Source organism: Salmo trutta, chromosome 5 (assembly GCF_901001165.1).
Source record: "Salmo trutta chromosome 5, fSalTru1.1, whole genome shotgun sequence".
Classification (NCBI taxonomy): domain Eukaryota; kingdom Metazoa; phylum Chordata; class Actinopteri; order Salmoniformes; family Salmonidae; genus Salmo; species Salmo trutta.
This window is the reverse complement of record NC_042961.1, coordinates 50,543,191-50,555,500: the sequence shown is the minus strand read 5'-3', so window position 1 is coordinate 50,555,500 and position 12,310 is coordinate 50,543,191.

Below are 12,310 nucleotides of genomic sequence, written 5' to 3'. Positions count from 1 at the left end.
CAGCGCTATAGCGAAATGTCAATGAAAAGGCACTGTTCCCCCGCGTTCGCAGAGACTGCGTTCACAGTAAACTCTGCATATGTCGGCTCAATCGGAAATGACCTTTAAATTTAAATCACGGACTGAATTGAGCCCTAGGTAGGTTTCTATAGAGGGGTGGCTTCATGGGAATCAACCAATTTATCTTAAGACCTCTGTCAAGTGCAGTGAAGATGTCATTCCTCTACACGTCTTAATCATTCATACATTTATACACACAGACACACATAATCCCACTAAAATCACATTAAATGACCATTGGACATAATGTTAATGATCACACAGACACAAGAAGAATGTCATGGATGCAGTTGCAAATACTGATTTGGGTCTTAGACACACATACTGTCCAGTATATGACAGGTCAGTGAAGGTAATATGTACAGATACAGGTTTCTGATAAGTCAACCAGTTTGTATAGGGACAGTTTGCTCTCTGCAGTGCTAACACAAGTCAAAGGTCATGGTATGGATCGTAATCTGTGTTGTCCATGGGAAGATTTAAGGATCACACGGTTCAGAGGTGGAAGGTCGAGTTCCAAGGCCGACTACGTTGCGGATGTTGCCTTCCCATCAACCGATGGTTGTGTGTTAAGTCATCAAATGGTCAATCAACCGAAGGCTGTGTGTTAAGTCATCAAATGGTCTGTGGGGCATCAGATTGCTATGTGGTTAGCAGATATGTTAAACACCTATCCAGACGTTGTGAGATCTGGCATGCGTCTGCCATGTAGTCAGCCTGGACCTTAACCCTATACTGTAGCTCTGAAAGGTCTGCCATGTAGTCAGCCTGGACCTTAGGCCTACACTGTAGCTCTGAAAGCTCTGCCATGTAGTCAGCCTGGACCTTAGGCCTATACTGTAGCTCTGAAAGGTCTCCCATGTAGTCAGCCTGGACCTTAGGCCTATACTGTAGCTCTGAAAGGTCTGCCATGTAGTCAGCCTGGACCTTAGGCCTATACTGTAGCTCTGAAAGGTCTGCCATGTAGTCAGCCTGGACCTTAGGCCTATACTGTAGCTCTGAAAGGTCTGCCATGTAGTCAGCCTGGACCTTAGGCCTATACTGTAGCTCTGAAAGGTCTGCCATGTAGTCAGCCTGGACCTTAGGCCTATACTGTAGCTCTGAAAGGTCTGCCATGTAGTCAGCCTGGAACTTAGGCCTATACTGTAGCTCTAAAAGGTCTGCCATGTAGTCAGCCTGGACCTTGGGCCTATACTGTAGCTCTGAAAGGTCTGCCATGAAGTCAGCCTGGACCTTAACCCTATACTGTAGCTCTGAAAGGTCTGCCATGTAGTCAGCCTGGACCTTAGGCCTATACTGTAGCTCTGAAAGGTCTGCCATGTAGTCAGCCTGGACCTTAACCCTATACTGTAGCTTTGAAAGGTCTGCCATGTAGTCAGCCTGGACCTTAGGACTATTCTGTAGCTCTGAAAGGTCTGCCATGTAGTCAGCCTGGACCTTAACCCTATACTGTAGCTCTGAAAGGTCTGCCATGTAGTCAGCCTGGACCTTAGGCCTATACTGTAGCTCTGAAAGGTCTGCCATTCAGTCAGCCTGGACCTTAACCCTATACTGTAGCTCTGAAAGGTCTGCCATGTAGTCAGCCTGGACCTTAACCCTATACTGTAGCTCTGAAAGGTCTGCCATGTAGTCAGCCTGGACCTTAGGCCTATACTGTAGCTCTGAAAGGTCTGCCATGTAGTCAGCCTGGACCTTAACCCTATACTGTAGCTCTGAAAGGTCTGCCATGTAGTCAGCCTGGACCTTAGGCCTATACTGTAGCTCTGAAAGGTCTGCCATGTAGTCAGCCTGGACCTTAACCCTATACTGTAGCTCTGAAAGGTCTGCCATGTAGTCAGCCTGGACCTTAGGCCTATTCTGTAGCTCTGAAAGGTCTGCCATGTAGTCAGCCTGGACCTTAACCCTATACTGTAGCTTTGAAAGGTCTGCCATGTAGTCAGCCTGGACCTTAGGCCTATACTGTAGCACTGAAAGGTCTGCCATGTAGTCAGCCTGGACCTTAACCCTATACTGTAGCTCTGAAAGGTCTGCCATGTAGTCAGCCTGGACCTTAGGCCTATACTGTAGCTCTGAAAGGTCTGCCATGTAGTCAGCCTGGACCTTAGGGCTATATTTTAGCTCTGAAAGGTCTGCGATGTAGTCAGCCTGGACCTTAACCCTATACTGTAGCTCTGAAAGGTCTGCCATGTAGTCAGCCTGGACCTTAACCCTATACTGTAGCTCTGAAAGGTCTGCCATGTAGTCAGCCTGGACCTTAGGCCTATACTGTAGCTCTGAAAGGTCTGCCATTCAGTCAGCCTGGACCTTAACCCTATACTGTAGCTCTGAAAGGTCTGCCATGTAGTCAGCCTGGACCTTAACCCTATACTGTAGTTCTGAAAGGTCTGCCATGTAGTCAGCCTGGACCTTAGGCCTATACTGTAGCTCTGAAAGGTCTGCCATGTAGTCAGCCTGGACCTTAACCCTATACTGTAGCTCTGAAAGGTCTGCCATGTAGTCAGCCTGGACCTTAGGCCTATACTGTAGCTCTGAAAGGTCTGCCATGTAGTCATCCTGGACCTTAACCCTATACTGTAGCTCTGAAAGGTCTGCCATGTAGTCAGCCTGGACCTTAGGCCTATACTGTAGCTCTGAAAGGTCTGCCATGTAGTCAGCCTGGACCTTAGGCCTATATTGTAGCTCTGAAAGGTCTGCCATGTAGTCAGCCTGGACCTTAACCCTATACTGTAGCTCTGAAAGGTCTGCCGTGTAGTCAGCCTGGACCTTAGGCCTATACTGTAGCTCTGAAAGGTCTGCCATGTAGTCAGCCTGGACCTTAGGCCTATACTGTAGCTCTGAAAGGTCTGCCATGTAGTCAATCTGGACCTTAACCCTATACTGTAGCTCTGAAAGGTCTGCCATGAAGTCAGCCTGGACCTTAACCCTATACTGTAGCTCTGAAAGGTCTGCCATGTCGTCAGCCTGGACCTTAGGCCTATACTGTAGCTCTGAAAGGTCTGCCATGTAGTCAGCCTGGACCTTAGGCCTATACTGTAGCTCTGAAAGGTCTGCCATGAAGTCAGCCTGGACCTTAACCCTATACTGTAGCTCTGAAAGGTCTGCCATGTAGTCAGCCTGGACCTTAGGCCTATATTTTAGCTCTGAAAGGTCTGCCATGTAGTCAGCCTGGACCTTAACCCTATACTGTAGCTCTGAAAGGTCTGCCATGTAGTCAGCCTGGACCTTAGGCCCATACTGTAGCTCTGAAAGGTCTGCCATGAAGTCAGCCTGGACCTTAACCCTATACTGTAGCTCTAAAAGGTCTGCCATGTAGTCAGCCTGGACCTTAGGCCTATACTGTAGCTCTGAAAGGTCTGCCATGAAGTCAGCCTGGACCTTAACCCTATACTGTAGCTCTAAAAGGTCTGCCATGTAGTCAGCCTGGACCTTAGGCCTATACTGTAGCTCTGAAAGGTCTGCCATGTAGTCAGCCTGGACCTTAGGCCTATACTGTAGCTCTGAAAGGTCTGCCATTCAGTCAGCCTGGACCTTAACCCTATACTGTAGCTCTGAAAGGTCTGCCATGTAGTCAGCCTGGACCTTAACCCTATACTGTAGCTCTGAAAGGTCTGACATGTAGTCAGCCTGGACCTTAGGCCTATACTGTAGCTCTGAAAGGTCTGCCATGTAGTCAGCCTGGACCTTAACCCTATACTGTAGCTCTGAAAGGTCTGCCATGTAGTCAGCCTGGACCTTAGGCCTATACTGTAGCTCTGAAAGGTATGCCATGTAGTCAGCCTGGACCTTAACCCTATACTGTAGCTTTGAAAGGTCTGCCATGTAGTCAGCCTGGACCTTAGGCCTATACTGTAGCACTGAAAGGTCTGCCATGTAGTCAGCCTGGACCTTGACCCTATACTGTAGCTCTGAAAGGTCTGCCATGTAGTCAGCCTGGACCTTAGGCCTATACTGTAGCTCTGAAAGGTCTGCCATGTAGTCAGCCTGGACCTTAGGCCTATATTTTAGCTCTGAAAGGTCTGCAATGTAGTCAGCCTGGACCTTAACCCTATACTGTAGCTCTGAAAGGTCTGCCATGTAGTCAGCCTGGACCTTAGGCCTATACTGTAGCTCTGAAAGGTCTGCCATTCAGTCAGCCTGGACCTTAACCCTATACTGTAGCTCTGAAAGGTCTGCCATGTAGTCAGCCTGGACCTTAACCCTATACTGTAGCTCTGAAAGGTCTGCCATGTAGTCAGCCTGGACCTTAGGCCTTTACTGTAGCTCTGAAAGGTCTGCCATGTAGTCAGCCTGGACCTTAACCCTATACTGTAGCTCTGAAAGGTCTGCCATGTAGTCAGCCTGGACCTTAGGCCTATACTGTAGCTCTGAAAGGTCTGCCATGTAGTCAGCCTGGACCTTAACCCTATACTGTAGCTCTGAAAGGTCTGCCATGTAGTCAGCCTGGACCTTAGGCCTATACTGTAGCTCTGAAAGGTCTGCCATGTAGTCAGCCTGGACCTTAGGCCTATATTGTAGCTATGAAAGGTCTGCCATGTAGTCAGCCTGGACCTTAACCCTATACTGTAGCTCTGAAAGGTCTGCCATGTAGTCAGCCTGGACCTTAGGCCTATACTGTAGCTCTGAAAGGTCTGCCATGTAGTCAGCCTGGACCTTAGGCCTATACTGTAGCTCTGAAAGGTCTGCCATGTAGTCAATCTGGACCTTAACCCTATACTGTAACTCTGAAAGGTCTGCCATGAAGTCAGCCTGGACCTTAACCCTATACTGTAGCTCTGAAAGGTCTGCCATGTCGTCAGCCTGGACCTTAGGCCTATACTGTAGCTCTGAAAGGTCTGCCATGTAGTCAGCCTGGACCTTAGGCCTATACTGTAGCTCTGAAAGGTCTGCCATGAAGTCAGCCTGGACCTTAACCCTATACTGTAGCTCTGAAAGGTCTGCCATGTAGTCAGCCTGGACCTTAGGCCTATACTGTAGCTCTGAAAGGTCTGCCATGTAGTCAGCCTGGACCTTAACCCTATACTGTAGCTCTGAAAGGTCTGCCATGTAGTCAGCCTGGACCTTAGGCCTATACTGTAGCTCTGAAAGGTCTGCCATGAAGTCAGCCTGGACCTTAACCCTATACTGTAGCTCTAAAAGGTCTGCCATGTAGTCAGCCTGGACCTTAGGCCTATACTGTAGCTCTGAAAGGTCTGCCATGAAGTCAGCCTGGACCTTAACCCTATACTGTAGCTCTAAAAGGTCTGCCATGTAGTCAGCCTGGACCTTAGGCCTATACTGTAGCACTGAAAGGTCTGCCATGTAGTCAGCCTGGACCTTAGGCCTATACTGTAGCTCTGAAAGGTCTGCCATTCAGTCAGCCTGGACCTTAACCCTATACTGTAGCTCTGAAAGGTCTGCCATGTAGTCAGCCTGGACCTTAACCCTATAATGTAGCTCTGAAAGGTCTGCCATGTAGTCAGCCTGGACCTTAGGCCTATACTGTAGCTCTGAAAGGTCTGCCATGTAGTCAGCCTGGACCTTAACCCTATACTGTAGCTCTGAAAGGTCTGCCATGTAGTCAGCCTGGACCTTAGGCCTATTCTGTAGCACTGAAAGGTCTGCCATGTAGTCAGCCTGGACCTTAACCCTATACTGTAGCTCTGAAAGGTCTGCCATGTAGTCAGCCTGGACCTTAGGCCTATACTGTAGCTCTGAAAGGTCTGCCATGTAGTCAGCCTGGACCTTAACCCTATACTGTAGCTCTGAAAGGTCTGCCATGTAGTCAGCCTGGACCTTAGGCCTATACTGTAGCTCTTAAAGGTCTGCCATGAAGTCAGCCTGGACCTTAGGCCTATACTGTAGCTCTGAAAGGTCTGCCATGAAGTCAGCCTGGACCTTAACCCTATACTGTAGCTCTGAAAGGTCTGCCATGTAGTCAGCCTGGACCTTAGGCCTATACTGTAGCTCTGAAAGGTCTGCCATGTAGTCAGCCTGGACCTTGGGCCTATACTATAGCTCTGAAAGGTCTGCCATGAAGTCAGCCTGGACCTTAACCCTATACTGTAGCTCTGAAAGGTCTGCCATGTAGTCAGCCTGGACCTTAGGCCTATACTGTAGCTCTGAAAGGTCTGCCATGTAGTCAGCCTGGACCTTAACCCTATACTGTAGCTCTGAAAGGTCTGCCATGTAGTCAGCCTGGACCTTAACCCTTTACTGTAGCTCTGAAAGGTCTGCCATGTAGTCATCCTGGACCTTAGGCCTATACTGTAGCTCTGAAAGGTCTGCCATGTAGTCAGCCTGGACCTTAACCCTATACTGTAGCTCTGAAAGGTCTGCCATGAAGTCAGCCTGGAACTTAACCCTATACTGTAGCTCTGAAAGGTCTGCCATGTAGTCAGCCTGGACCTTAACCCTATACTGTAGCTCTGAAAGGTCTGCCATGTAGTCAGCCTGGACCTTAACCCTATACTGTAGCTCTGAAAGGTCTGCCATGTTGTCAGCCTGGACCTTAACCCTATACTGTAGCTCTGAAAGGTCTGCCATGTAGTCAGCCTGGACCTTAGGCCTATACTGTAGCTCTGAAAGGTCTGCCATGTAGTCAGCCTGGACCTTAACCCTATACTGTAGCTCTGAAAGTTCTGCCATGTAGTCAGCCTTGACCTTAGGCCTATACTGTAGCTCTGAAAGGTCTTCCATGTAGTCAGCCTGGACCTTAACCCTATACTGTAGCTCTGAAAGTTCTGCCATGTAGTCAGCCTGGACCTTAGGCCTATACTGTAGCTCTGAAAGGTCTGCCATGAAGTCAGCCTGGACCTTAGGCCTATACTGTAGCTCTGAAAGGTCTGCCATGAAGTCAGCCTGGACCTTAGGCCTATACTGTAGCTCTGAAAGGTCTGCCATGAAGTCAGCCTGGACCTTAACCCTATACGGTAGCTCTGAAAGGTCTGCCATGTCGTCAGCCTGGACCTTAGGCCTATACTGTAGCTCTGAAAGGTCTGCCATGTAGTCAGCCTGGACCTTAGGCCTATACTGTAGCTCTGAAAGGTCTGCCATGAAGTCAGCCTGGACCTTAACCCTATACTGTAGCTCTGAAAGGTCTGCCATGTAGTCAGCCTGGACCTTAGGCCTATACTGTAGCTCTGAAAGGTCTGCCATGTAGTCAGCCTGGACCTTAACCCTATACTGTAGCTCTGAAAGGTCTGCCATGTAGTCAGCCTGGACCTTAGGCCTATACTGTAGCTCTGAAAGGTCTGCCATGTAGTCAGCCTGGACCTTAACCCTATACTGTAGCTCTGAAAGTTCTGCCATGTAGTCAGCTTTGACCTTAGGCCTATACTGTAGCTCTGAAAGGTCTTCCATGTAGTCAGCCTGGACCTTAACCCTATACTGTAGCTCTGAAAGGTCTGCCATGTAGTCAGCCTGGACCTTAGGCCTATACTGTAGCTCTGAAAGGTCTGCCATTCAGTCAGCCTGGACCTTAACCCTATACTGTAGCTCTGAAAGGTCTGCCATGTAGTCAGCCTGGACCTTAACCTTATACTGTAGCTCTGAAAAGTCTGCCATGTAGTCAGCCTGGACCTTAGGCCTATACTGTAGCTCTGAAAGGTCTGCCATGTAGTCAGCCTGGACCTTAACCCTATACTGTAGCTCTGAAAGGTCTGCCATGTAGTCAGCCTGGACCTTAGGCCTATACTGTAGCTCTGAAAGGTCTGCCATGTAGTCAGCCTGGACCTTAACCCTATACTGTAGCTCTGAAAGGTCTGCCATGTAGTCATCCTGGACCTTAGGCCTATACTGTAGCTCTGAAAGGTCTGCCATGTAGTCAGCCTGGACCTTAACCCTATACTGTAGCTCTGAAAGGTCTGCCATGAAGTCAGCCTGGACCTTAGGCCTATACTGTAGCTCTGAAAGGTCTGCCATTCAGTCAGCCTGGACCTTAACCCTATACTGTAGCTCTGAAAGGTCTGCCATGTAGTCAGCCTGGAACTTAGGCCTATACTGTAGCTCTGAAAGGTCTGACATGTAGTCAGCCTGGACCTTAGGCCTATACTGTAGCTCTGAAAGGTCTGCCATGTAGTCAGCCTGGACCTTAACCCTATACTGTAGCTCTGAAAGGTCTGCCATGTAGTCAGCCTGGACCTTAGGCCTATACTGTAGCTCTGAAAGGTCTGCCATGTAGTCAGCCTGGACCTTAACCCTATACTGTAGCTTTGAAAGGTCTGCCATGTAGTCAGCCTGGACCTTAGGCCTATACTGTAGCACTGAAAGGTCTGCCATGTAGTCAGCCTGGACCTTAACCCTATACTGTAGCTCTGAAAGGTCTGCCATGTAGTCAGCCTGGACCTTATGACTATACTGTAGCTCTGAAAGGTCTGCCATGTAGTCAGCCTGGACCTTAGGGCTATATTTTAGCTCTGAAAGGTCTGCCATGTAGTCAGCCTGGACCTTAACCCTATACTGTAGCTTTGAAAGGTCTGCCATGTAGTCAGCCTGGACCTTAGGCCTATACTGTAGCTCTGAAAGGTCTGCCATTCAGTCAGCCTGGACCTTAACCCTATACTGTAGCTCTGAAAGGTCTGCCATGTAGTCAGCCTGGACCTTAACCCTATACTGTAGCTCTGAAAGGTCTGCCATGTAGTCAGCCTGGACCTTAGGCCTATACTGTAGCTCTGAAAGGTCTGCCATGTAGTCAGCCTGGACCTTAACCCTACACTGTAGCTCTGAAAGGTCTGCCATGTAGTCAGCCTGGACCTTAGGCCTATACTGTAGCTCTGAAAGGTCTGCCATGTAGTCAGCCTGGACCTTAACCCTATACTGTAGCTCTGAAAGGTCTGCCATGTAGTCAGCCTGGACCTTAGGCCTATACTGTAGCTCTGAAAGGTCTGCCATGTAGTCAGCCTGGACCTTAGGCCTATATTGTAGCTCTGAAAGGTCTGCCATGTAGTCAGCCTGGACCTTAACCCTATACTGTAGCTCTGAAAGGTCTGCCGTGTAGTCAGCCTGGACCTTGGGCCTATACTGTAGCTCTGAAAGGTCTGCCATGTAGTCAGCCTGGACCTTAGGCCTATACTGTAGCTCTGAAAGGTCTGCCATGTAGTCAATCTGGACCTTAACCCTATACTGTAGCTCTGAAAGGTCTGCCATGAAGTCAGCCTGGACCTTAACCCTATACTGTAGCTCTGAAAGGTCTGCCATGTCGTCAGCCTGGACCTTAGGCCTATACTGTAGCTCTGAAAGGTCTGCCATGTAGTCAGCCTGGACCTTAGGCCTATACTGTAGCTCTGAAAGGTCTGCCATGAAGTCAGCCTGGACCTTAACCCTATACTGTAGCTCTGAAAGGTCTGCCATGTAGTCAGCCTGGACCTTAGGCCTATACTGTAGCTCTGAAAGGTCTGCCATGTAGTCAGCCTGGACCTTAACCCTATACTGTAGCTCTGAAAGGTCTGCCATGTAGTCAGCCTGGACCTTAGGCCCATACTGTAGCTCTGAAAGGTCTGCCATGAAGTCAGCCTGGACCTTAACCCTATACTGTAGCTCTAAAAGGTCTGCCATGTAGTCAGCCTGGACCTTAGGCCTATACTGTAGCTCTGAAAGGTCTGCCATGAAGTCAGCCTGGACCTTAACCCTATACTGTAGCTCTAAAAGGTCTGCCATGTAGTCAGCCTGGACCTTAGGCCTATACTGTAGCTCTGAAAGGTCTGCCATGTAGTCAGCCTGGACCTTAGGCCTATACTGTAGCTCTGAAAGGTCTGCCATTCAGTCAGCCTGGACCTTAACCCTATACTGTAGCTCTGAAAGGTCTGCCATGTAGTCAGCCTGGACCTTAACCCTATACTGTAGCTCTGAAAGGTCTGCCATGTAGTCAGCCTGGACCTTAGGCCTTTACTGTAGCTCTGAAAGGTCTGCCATGTAGTCAGCCTGGACCTTAGGCCTATATTGTAGCTCTGAAAGGTCTGCCATGTAGTCAGCCTGGACCTTAACCCTATACTGTAGCTCTGAAAGGTCTGCCGTGTAGTCAGCCTGGACCTTAGGCCTATACTGTAGCTCTGAAAGGTCTGCCATGTAGTCAGCCTGGACCTTAGGCCTATACTGTAGCTCTGAAAGGTCTGCCATGTAGTCAATCTGGACCTTAACCCTATACTGTAGCTCTGAAAGGTCTGCCATGAAGTCAGCCTGGACCTTAACCCTATACTGTAGCTCTGAAAGGTCTGCCATGTCGTCAGCCTGGACCTTAGGCCTATACTGTAGCTCTGAAAGGTCTGCCATGTAGTCAGCCTGGACCTTAGGCCTATACTGTAGCTCTGAAAGGTCTGCCATGAAGTCAGCCTGGACCTTAACCCTATACTGTAGCTCTGAAAGGTCTGCCATGTAGTCAGCCTGGACCTTAGGCCTATACTGTAGCTCTGAAAGGTCTGCCATGTAGTCAGCCTGGACCTTAACCCTATACTGTAGCTCTGAAAGGTCTGCCATGTAGTCAGCCTGGACCTTAGGCCTATACTGTAGCTCTGAAAGGCCTGCCATGAAGTCAGCCTGGACCTTAACCCTATACTGTAGCTCTAAAAGGTCTGCCATGTAGTCAGCCTGGACCTTAGGCCTATACTGTAGCTCTGAAAGGTCTGCCATGAAGTCAGCCTGGACCTTAACCCTATACTGTAGCTCTAAAAGGTCTGCCATGTAGTCAGCCTGGACCTTAGGCCTATACTGTAGCTCTGAAAGGTCTGCCATGTAGTCAGCCTGGACCTTAGGCCTATACTGTAGCTCTGAAAGGTCTGCCATGTAGTCAGCCTGGACCTTAACCCTATACTGTAGCTCTGAAAGGTCTGCCATGTAGTCAGCCTGGACCTTAGGCCTATACTGTAGCTCTGAAAGGTATGCCATGTAGTCAGCCTGGACCTTAACCCTATACTGTCGCTCTGAAAGGTCTGCCATGTAGTCAGCCTGGACCTTAGGCCTATACTGTAGCTCTGAAAGGTCTGCCATGTAGTCAGCCTGGACCTTAGGCCTATATTGTAGCTCTGAAAGGTCTGCCATGTAGTCAGCCTGGACCTTAACCCTATACTGTAGCTCTGAAAGGTCTGCCGTGTAGTCAGCCTGGACCTTAGGCTATACTGTAGCTCTGAAAGGTCTGCCATGTAGTCAGCCTGGACCTTAGGCCTATACTGTAGCTCTGAAAGGTCTGCCATGTAGTCAATCTGGACCTTAACCCTATACTGTAGCTCTGAAAGGTCTGCCATTAAGTCAGCCTGGACCTTAACCCTATACTGTAGCTCTGAAAGGTCTGCCATGTCGTCAGCCTGGACCTTAGGCCTATACTGTAGCTCTGAAAGGTCTGCCATGTAGTCAGCCTGGACCTTAGGCCTATACTGTAGCTCTGAAAGGTCTGCCATGAAGTCAGCCTGGACCTTAACCCTATACTGTAGCTCTGAAAGGTCTGCCATGTAGTCAGCCTGGACCTTAGGCCTATACTGTAGCTCTGAAAGGTCTGCCATGTAGTCAGCCTGGACCTTAACCCTATACTGTAGCTCTGAAAGGTCTGCCATGTAGTCAGCCTGGACCTTAGGCCTATACTGTAGCTCTGAAAGGTCTGCCATGAAGTCAGCCTGGACCTTAACCCTATACTGTAGCTCTAAAAGGTCTGCCATGTAGTCAGCCTGGACCTTAGGCCTATACTGTAGCTCTGAAAGGTCTGCCATTCAGTCAGCCTGGACCTTAACCCTATACTGTAGCTCTGAAAGGTCTGCCATGTAGTCAGCCTGGAACTTAACCCTATACTGTAGCTCTGAAAGGTCTGCCATGTAGTCAGCCTGGACCTTAGGCCTATACTGTATCTCTGAAAGGTCTGCCATGTAGTCAGCCTGGACCTTAACCCTATACTGTAGCTCTGAAAGGTCTGCCATGTAGTCAGCCTGGACCTTAGGCCTATTCTGTAGCACTGAAAGGTCTGCCATGTAGTCAGCCTGGACCTTAACCCTATACTGTAGCTCTGAAAGGTCTGCCATGTAGTCAGCCTGGACCTTAGGCCTATACTGTAGCTCTGAAAGGTCTGCCATGTAGTCAGCCTGGACCTTAGGCCTATATTGTAGCTATGAAATGTCTGCCATGTAGTCAGCCTGGACCTTAACCCTATACTGTAGCTCTGAAAGGTCTGCCATGTAGTCAGCCTGGACCTTAACCCTTTACTGTAGCTCTGAAAGGTCTGCCATGTAGTCATCCTGGACCTTAGGCCTATACTGTAGCTCTGAAAGGTCTGCCATGTAGTCAGCCTGGACCT